We start from the raw sequence: 7,396 nt of genomic DNA on the forward strand, positions 1-7,396 counted from the left end.
TAGTGCTCCGCTGCCACTCAAGATCTGCATCCGTGTGCGGCCAGCCAACGCCAGCGCATCACCCTCGACGGCTCTGGAGTGACCTGCAGTCTAGCTAGGCGAGCATGCCCAAACGCCGGCCCGAACTAGGTATCCACACATCACTCCCTTGTGCACTGTTCCAACGATGTTTGGATATCCTTTCACTGCTCTCTTAGCTTACACGCCTATGCAACTCTGACCTTAACTCTTATTTCTTCTGGAGATATCATCTAAAACAAGCAAATCCATATTTTAGCGAAGCATGATGGCGCTACAGGATCTGGTACACATCCTGCACACCCGTATAACCTTGTAAGTATCTGTCCTCCGGTACAACATCAAGGCCGATTCCTCTTATTTGATCAACCATTCGCCGTGTCAAAAATGCAGAGGGGGATGCAAGGAGCACAAGGCTTGCACATCCAAGCAAGTGGTAACATGGACTTGTACATGGAACATCCCAAGCGCAAGCAGAGCTGCAGTGAGCGTGTACAACGAGCTAGCGTAAGTCCCTGCATTTCATTTAATTCGTACTGGCATTCATGTATGATTTGTGTGCAGTGGCTGATCCACGAATTCAAGTTACTAGGGGCGAACGTTTAACTTAAAAAATACGAAGGCACTTGCACTCCGGAAATCAACATAACTTGAGAAATGTGAAGCTACCTGCACTTTGAAAACCAGCTAATGATCCAAAGTAGTTCAGATTATAAACACTAAATGATGCAAGCACCAAAAAACACAAAATGCAACATGGTGTACAAGGACTACAAACATGGTCTGTACCTGCTTGAATTATTCGTTCTCTGGCTGAAAATATCGAAGTGTAATTACACGTATAACCTGTGCGCAAACTGCATATCAATATATCTATCCTGCATAAGTATGCCAATAGTTTCAAACAACAAATTAGAAAAGTATTTATGCTATGTTGTCATGATACGGGGACTTTCTGGTAGATGGCCTCGACATTTCCTCAAGCTATGAAAATGCACTATAATTTGCTTGTCCTCAATGCCTGCAAATCTCTGTCTCTCTCAACATAGTAGATCATCATTAGACACTAAATCCTTCAATGAGCTTGCAAAATGCTTGCATTAGATCCCTCATTAGACACTATATGTTCATCACCAGGAGCATGTATTTTTTTTGCATCAAATCCTTCATTAGCAGTCTGTTCATTAGACACTTCAGGCTCAAGAACAACATGAGCTTGTATGTTTGCACCAGAAACTTGATTAGATACATCAGATTTAGTCAGTTCAGTATTGATTGGGGGAGTTATAAAATAAGTAGAAATTGGTTTCATTTTCTCATAGATTCCCTACATACAAGCCATTTTACAACACCGTCAGGTTTAACTATTGGCTAGAAATTGAAGAGTTGAATTAGATATAATCAGGGATGTGATGTACCTGCTCGTTGTGCATGCTACTCTTGCAAGTTGTGACTGTCCGTTTGCGCAAGCTCGATGCCATGCCCGTGCTGCCGCCGCTGCCTCCCACGCAGGCTACACCCTGGGTTGGATCTTCATCTTCTTGTCCTTCCATTCGCTTGAAGCCCAGTGACCGCCCTCCAACCAGGGCGCGAGGAAGTGCTGTGTCGGTCTGTCCAGCGGCGGCTAGGTTAGGAGCGAACCAGACTGGAGGCTGGAGCGAATGAATTGGGATTTTTCCTGCTGTCGATCGATATGGGAGGCGCTCGTTTGGGCCGCGAGCCTGCTATAGGGCCTGCCTTGCACTTATGTTATTGGACCATCCAAATTGAAACATTTTTCTTCATTTTTTACATTGCCTGCTCGTGCGTTGGGACGAACAAAACTAGCATGGGCCAACCTGGACGACTCAAACTAGGTGCACACTTTCCAGCCACCTGAGGCGGCCGCCCATACCAGCCCCTATGGTGGCATTGCCCCTTTTTGCGTGTATGATTGGATAGTGAAAAATATTCCAGTGGCGCTTTTGATTTACCCACAGAATGGTTGAATTGCTTGTTTCTATGAACTAAGTTCGCCAATAATGTGAAGGATGCCAGTCTTTTCATCCTATTATAGATTGCTTAGATCTCGATATGCCAAAAGTAATCGCATGAAATATACAGTGAAAGCCAGTGTGATGTGTTTGGCTACAACTAGTCTGACTACACGTCCTCATATAACATATCAAGGACGCACCATCTTACCAGATTAACCATTTGACTTACCCATGCAGTGTGGGAAGAAAGAAGTATTGGGACTGCGTATCCAAACAATTGATGCCATGGACTCCTTCGTACAACCTTGTAAGCGAAAAAGATGTTGTAGTGTGCCTGTACAAAGAACTAGCGTAAGTTCAGTTACCTGCTTCTCAGAATTTTAGTTAGCCACTTATTGCAAAATTGTTCAATTATGTTGCTTGGCTTAATTTAGTTTGCTACTGATTACATAATGGCACAGCCTGTTAATCATATTGTAGACTGCGCCTATCTATGTGTTTGATACTTATTGTTAAGAATTACCTGTTTGCCTTAACTTAAATATCTACTTGTTTGTTTAACTGCTTTGCTGCTGCAACAGCGGGTTACAATGATGTTAATAACTACTTTTCAGCATCCAACTGAAACTCTTTAAGTCGTTGTTTGTGTAACTGGTTTGCTATTATAACTCCCAGTTGAGATGTTTTGCTAATTTCAACTTTTCTGAATCCAATCGGAACTTTAATGGCAAAACAGGTTAGCCCAAGATCAAAGAGTGAGGTCCCCATGGACGTTGCATCATCCCACAGCAGTGGCACCAGCCCAATCGTGCATTACGAATTGCCAACTGCTGATGCTCTAGAGGCTAAACTAGTGGTAGAAAGAGATTCTGCTTCTGCACTTAGAGATGAAGTTGACATGTTGAGGAAGCAAACAGCACAATCACAAGCAGTACTCAAGACAACCATTAAATATTTGGTGGATTTCAAAACGAAGCAAGCTCAGACTGACCAGATTGTTAAGGTCCTGAAGGAAAAAAAGGAAATTAAATTCCTACTTGGTAAATCATAGGTGAAATGTTCTTTCCATAGTTGAATAACCTTTGTGTTGTCTATTCATGTAATCAATCAAACCATTTGTTTTAGAGATCATGTAATAATTGTTTTTTTGTTTGTAATTTATTTGAGCACAGGTATGTATTAATTGATAAGACTCGGAGACATTTCATTTGGATCGCTGTGCCAGACCTACAAATATGCCAATCGGGCTGAATGTGCATTCAGCAATAGTAGTATAGATGGACCATAATTGGCACGCATCGGAAAGGGCCAAGATGCTGGCTAAAAAAAGGATGTTGTTGTAGCCAAAAAAAGTACAGCGGCCTGGCTTATGTATGTTAGTTGATATTATTGATCCATATACTCTATAAGTGTTTATATGTCTATTAGTTCCGTACATTCTTGGTTGATTGACTTGGTATTTGAATCTTGATACATCGCTTGTGTACATATCTAAATGGGAGTACACATTATGTTGCATGTGACATTTGAGTTGGACATGAAGTGTTCCAAATATTCGAATTCACCTTAAACTGGATTCTAGTTTCTGAATTTGAGTATCGGCATTTGTAAACCATATTCATATATGACAGTGGAATACATCTTTGTCGTCCTTTTGAAGATATATAAAAACACATAGAATGATTTTTAAAGATTCATATAGGAATACAAAATGGATTCGAATTTAGTTGCCAGGGTAAACGTGGATGCTTATTGTCCCAAAATTCGAAAGAAACAGCAAAATGTCCACTCCCACATCGGCTGCCCGAAGCCAAGTGTTTGGGAGATGGAAATTACTGTCTACCCATTACACGGACAATCCATCGGCCCGATTTCCACTGCTCTAAATAGGGGTAGGTTAGTAACTTCAATTAAACATGACACGACCGCCTCCGAGCCCATTCCGTCACGGTGGGCGTCAAACATGGGCGGCAAAACTCATTTGATTCAAGATCATCCGAAAGACCTCTGTTTCTCCCTCCATTCCCCATTCATACACGGTGGGCGGCAAAACACCCTCTCCTCGTCTGAAATAGATGTAGGCTAATATTTTAAATAGAGGCAGATGTGTAACTTCCATCAGACGTGACACAACCGCCCTACCTGTCAGCCCCATTCATACACCGTGGGCACCAACCGTGGGCGGCAAAACACCCTCTCCTCGCCCGAAATAGTTACCGGCAAACATTTGGGAGATGCGAGATTACCGTCCTATCCCCAACCGACGAGACGTCCAAATTTGAAACGGAGGATAAGTTCGTAACTTTCCCATATTTCAGACAGGCGCGTCCCAAAAACATGGTTCCCCGTACCTCTCCCTCCATTTTCCCATTCATACACCGTCCGCGCTAGAACACTCCATTCCCACACCAGCCTTCGTCTGCCACCCCATCCATCACCGCCGTCCTCCACCACATCCATCGCCACCGTCCTCCACCATGCCGGAGCGCCTACCAAGATCGCATCGTCCACTGCTAGATATGGACGTTTCTCATCCATGGCGATGGACCAATAGCCTTGCATCGCGTTCTCTCGCTTCATCGGCGACGTCGTCCTCTTTGCCGGGGCCGCTCACACGACCTTCTCTTCCACCACAACGGGACTTATCCCCCGATGCACCCATCTACCGTCGCAGATCTGCTTCAACGCCACCGACAGCCATTGCACCCCCGATGCCTACACGGCGCCGCAAGAGATGTGGTACTTCATATCTCCTCAACTTTTTGATCTCAACCAGAAAATAGATCTTAACTTGGTTACTCTACTTTCTTTTCAGCTCTTAGAATTTAGTTCTTAGTTCGAAGCAAACAATGGATGCTAAATATCATTTCTCCGGTTTGCAGCTTCAAATCTGCCATGGCACAGCCATAATATGGTTTAATTGATCATGCTTAGGGTTTAATTGATCATGTTGGTTCCGTTGTGGTTTCTTTAATAGAAATCAGAGGGGAAACCCTCTTTTGCTAAAAAATATATGCTTAGAGTTTCCCCCTTTTATGATCACTATACGATCAGAATACATGCTTCGTGTCATAATAACACTACTCCACCCATCAAGCTAAACAAGCTTAGTTGTTCAAATACGAATATGATATTATTAAAACAAAGTTGTTTAATTGGTCAGCTAAATGTTCCTAAATTAGTTTTGAAAATGCATGTTCGCCGCTCGGGTGTGTATCTCTGTGTGTGGTCTGGTCAGCACGGTTGGGGAGGTGAACTTTACATATGCAGGGGTTTACAGGGAGACACTCTCCGAGTTGAAACCACAATGCATTCCATAGATAATCTGACTACTTTTTATGTTTTCATGAATCTCAGATTCTGAACAGCATCATAATGATTATGAGCTTGCGCGCATGAAAAGAATAAAGCAGAACAATGCCATGGCCGTCAAACTTGGCATTAATGGACTGAAATCAAGTCTGGATGCAATGCAATGCAAACACTCTCCACCTACAGATTCATGCTCATAATATGATCCTAACAGTGATTCTGAGCTAGAGGGAGACCTAAGTCAATGTAGCTCCCTAGTGGAGGAGTCAGAGGAAGATGCCCTATCTTATTCACACATCAAGCTACTTGCTCTAACTTTCCAAGGTTACATTACTCGCACATATCTTGCAACTGAAGCTTTGCATTGCTTCTACTTTGTTGAACTGCCATTAGCTTAGTTTACACATTGTGTATGTGAATACGCCCTGCCTATCCATTTTCAGTACATATTCCATCTTTCATCATACCATATTTATCCATTCAAATGATGTTCTTGTGTATCAGACGTTCAAAAGGAAGAGGGCGATTGCTGATCATGGAGGAGCACAAGCAAAGTATTTGGAAAAGGTAGTGGCACCTGATAAATCAAATAGCCCATTAGGTGTAGTTGCAATATCACCTGACCCACAAAATACCCCAACTCTAGCAGACTCTAGCCCTACTACACTGGTCATTTTTTATGCCCCAACTCAGCAGACCCCAACTGCAGCAAACAGTATGATTATGCCAGTTGACATAGCACCAGTTGTACGACGCAAAACCCCCATTCCAGCAAAGAGTACACCAAATCCAGTTGCCAAATCCCTTTTTGAACCAGAGAGAGCCCCAATTGCAGCAAATAGGACCCCTGTTCCATTTCTTCCCAGTTTAGAAGATGAAGCTTATGTTGTTGTCAGGAACTTTGTGTGCATCTTTCCTTCATGGAAAGATTATACCGCAGACACAGAACAATTTCTAGTCTTCCTCTGCAACTTACGCGTAAGTAATGTACTAATGTTATTCATGGTCATTACTGCATATGTTTCTGCTGACAGAAGACACAAGATTTCATTCTTTTAAATATGCGAGGTGCAAACTGGATTGTGATGACGAGCAAGGGTTGGTTGCACTTTTCAAGCACTCATTGATGAAGTATCGTTCCTACCTGAGGAAAGCACACTTCGATGGCAAGCCTCTGAACGAAATTTCTGTAAAGTCTCCGGTGCTACATTTATCTGACAGTGATTGGAATAATCTTGTTACACATTGGTCTCGGCTGCAGCGTAAGGTACTGTCTATGATATCACATCACAATTTGAACTACATTTCTGCATTTGCCTTAATGTGTCACTTGCATGAAAACTGTTAGTAGAAGAACATTCATTCTCAAGGGACCATAGAATCTCGCAACTATACTACACACTGCATTGCTCTTGTGAGTACCTCTTGCCCTGTATGACCATACTTACTTTCATAGCTGTTTGATTATGTAGCATCACTGCACATGTTAGCCTCATAATCGTCCATTTGGTGGACATTATAAGATCCGTATGGACTCTTACATAAATTTAAAATCAACCCAATGATTTTAAAGAGGTTTAGCTCTGCAGTCCTCTTGTAAGGACTGAACGTGGTCTATCACTGTACTTACATTAACAGCTACTCCCTCCATCCCATAATATAAGAACGTTTTGTACAGTACACCAATGTTCAAAACACTCTTGTATTATGGTAAGAGGGATTGGTTCATTTTGTAGCATTCTGCATCTTATCTCCCTCGCCCACCATTTACTAAAAAAGATCAGATCTATATTTAATCTTACCAACAAGTAGAATACACAGACAATGCCAGTGCAGAAGTGTAGCCCATTGCTCTTGTCAGTACATTTTATCCTGTAACGCTTGTACTTCCAGGGATTGGTAGTTGATTATGTAGCATCAATCTGCATCTTATCTTCATTATCCTCTATCCCTTCCAGTATTATCATATCTATAATTACTCTCTACAAAATGTAGAGTACAGGCAATGCTTATGAAGAAGATTCTGTGCTGAAATTCTTGAGTTATCCTTCCCTTGCCATGGAGAAGGGCATTATAAAGCCGGTGTTAGC

The sequence above is a fragment of the Triticum aestivum genome, chromosome 7A (genome assembly GCF_018294505.1).
Source record: "Triticum aestivum cultivar Chinese Spring chromosome 7A, IWGSC CS RefSeq v2.1, whole genome shotgun sequence".
NCBI lineage: Eukaryota > Viridiplantae > Streptophyta > Magnoliopsida > Poales > Poaceae > Triticum > Triticum aestivum.